Source organism: Triturus cristatus, chromosome 4_1 (genome assembly GCF_964204655.1).
Source record: "Triturus cristatus chromosome 4_1, aTriCri1.1, whole genome shotgun sequence".
Lineage (NCBI taxonomy): Eukaryota > Metazoa > Chordata > Amphibia > Caudata > Salamandridae > Triturus > Triturus cristatus.
In genome coordinates, this window is record NC_140585.1 from 146,102,376 (window position 1) to 146,105,059 (window position 2,684).

General features: G+C 54.6%; 1 non-coding gene across 1 annotated transcript; it reads left to right on the plus strand.

Moving 5' to 3' along the window:
* The first annotated feature begins 2,309 nt into the window (after positions 1-2,309).
* Positions 2,310-2,381, plus strand: TRNAE-CUC (transfer RNA glutamic acid (anticodon CUC)). The gene has a single exon. It is a non-coding gene; the product is annotated as a tRNA-Glu (tRNA).
* The last annotated feature ends 303 nt before the right edge of the window (positions 2,382-2,684 follow it).

Below are 2,684 nucleotides of genomic sequence, written 5' to 3' on the forward strand. Positions count from 1 at the left end.
GATTCCATCGCATTTTTTAAAGCATGACAACTCTACCTTTATTTAGAATTTCATCTAGAATGTGGCGCTTTCCACTCATGACATCATCTGATTTACTAATGCGGTCTCATAACTTTTACGATCAATCACGGGCAATTTTTAAGTGGGACACTTTTTGCGAAGGATGTCTGCCTTTTCGTTTTAACCTTCTGTGTACTTAATTGAAAAAAGAAACGTGCACGAAGCCTTGTTATTTACATCAAAATCAAATGACTACATGATCAATCATATGCGTTGAAGCCTGTTGTTTTTTCAAGAGACATAAATGAAATGATGGATCGCGCTCTGAATGAGGAATTATTTTTTATGACGTTGAAGCGTTTTATTTATCTTTGTTTCGGTCTAATGTTTTAGGGCTTACAGGCACATTGTGAAAGTGAAAGTTCCACTGGCCTGCACGTGCACTCCCCACCATCCTCGTCAGAGATCTTATATTGCCTAGGTCCAGCATGAGTACCAAATTCCTTTCAGGCTATTGCAGTGTATTCTGCTACTTGTAGTTTCTAACACTCTAAACTGAGGGCGAGGGGAGCCAGCATCCAAAGCAACACCCTGGTCTGGGTGAAGCGCTCATGCTCAGATCTGGGCTTACTTGAGAGCTTTGACGAGGCCTTGGACGAGCTGCAGGCATCCCCCAGAAGGTCTGCTGCCCTCCTACAGGGGTCCCTGAGAAGAGGAGCAGACCCCCGCTGGTGCCCTGAGAAGAGGCACTGACCCCCCGCTGGTGCCCTGAGTAGAGGCGCTGACACCCCGCTGGTGCCCTGAGGAGAGGCACTACCCTCCCTCTGGTGCCCTGAGAGGAGGAGCTGACCCCCGCTGGTGCCCTGAGAAGAGGCACTGACACCCCGCTGGTGCCCTGAGGAGAGGCACTGCCCTCCCTCTGGTGCCCTGAGAGGAGGAGCTGACCCCCGCTGGTGCCCTGAGAAGAGGCGCTTACCTCCTGCTGGTGCCCTGAGTAGAGGCGCTGACCTCCCGCTGGTGCCATGAGAAAAGGGACTGCCCTCCTTCAGGGGTACCTGAGAAGAGGTGCTGATTCCCCGCTAGTGCCCTGAGAAGTGGCGCTGACCTCCAGCTGGTGCCCTGAGAAGAGGCGCTGCCCTCCTGCAAGGGCCCCTGAGAAGAGGCGCTGACCTCCAGCTGGTGCCATGAGAATAGGCGCTGCCCTCCTGCAAGGGCCCCTGAGAAGAGTCGCTGACCCCCCCCGCTAGTGCCCTGAGAAGAGGCGCTGACCTCCAGCTGGTGCCCTGAGAAGAGGCGCTGACCTCCAGCTGGTGCCCTGAGAAGAGGCACTGCCCTCCTGCAAAGGCCCCTGAGAAGAGGCGCTGACCTCCAGCTGGTGCCCTGAGAAGAGGCGCTGACCTCCAGCTGGTGCCCTGAGAAGAGGCGGTGCCCTCCTGCAAGGGCCCCTGAGAAGAGGCGCTGACCCCCCCGCTAGTGCCCTGAGAAGAGGCGCTGACCTCCAGCTGGTGCCCTGAGAAGAGGCGCTGCCCTCCTGCAAGGGCCCCTGAGAAGAGGCGCTGACCCCCCGCTAGTGCCCTGAGAAGAGGCACTGACCTCCAGCTGGTGCCCTGAGAAGAGGCGCTGCCCTCCTGCAAAGGCCCCTGAGAAGAGGCGCTGACCCCCCCGCTAGTGCCCTGAGAAGAGGCGCTGACCTCCAGCTGGTGCCCTGAGAAGAGGCGCTGACCTCCCGCTGGTGCCCTGAGAAGAGGCGCTGACCTCCAGCTGGTGCCCTGAGAAGAGGCGCTGCCCTCCTGCAAGGGCCCCTGAGAAGAGGCGCTGACCCCCCGCTAGTGCCCTGAGAAGAGGTGCTGACCTCCAGCTGGTGCCCTGAGAAGAGGCGCTGACCTCCCGCTGGTGCCCTGAGAAGAGGCGCTGACCTCCCGCTGGTGCCCTGAGAAGAGGAGCTGACCTAGAACAGTGACTGGTATTTTTCTGGATGGTTAATTGGTTCTTGCTGTTTTTGCTCTCCAGTTAGTTGTGTGTTATGAAGGTCCCATGCGTCTTCCAGGGATGGAAACTGTCCCGAGATCTGAGTCTATTTAACGTTCAGTAGATTGCTTTGTTGGGGGTGTGCCTGAAAGCAGTGTTTTTTTTGTGTGTCCCATGATGTTTTCCAAAGTGTAGTAAAGACTAGCTTGCCAGTGTTAGGTTGATGTGTGTGTGTTTTCCTGCTTACTTTAGTTGATGCACAAAACCCTGTGACAGCAGCACAGGCGGCCTCACCCTGGTGGTATGTCTTGGAGCAGGTGCTGCTCCAGAGCACCCAGTGCTCCCTGGTGGTCTAGTGGTTAGGATTCGGCGCTCTCACCGCCGCGGCCCGGGTTCGATTCCCGGTCAGGGAAGGGACTCTTTTTTTCTCCCCACGGTATACTTCTAGTTTTTTTTCATCCTATCTAAACACATTTTTTAAGGTTTTACATCGCAAATCTTTTATTACATACATTTCTTCTTTACTTGACCTGCCACCTGCTAATAACAACGTCACCTTTCAGGCACACAGACAAAACACTGATAGAAAACTGAATGCTGGTCATCAAAGCTTGTTCTTCACAAAGGATGGGTTACCGCTTGGAAGAAGCACTGGCAAATCCAGGAGGCCTGTTTCTAGGGGTCTCCAGCTCTATGAAGAATCCAGTTTCAAGACA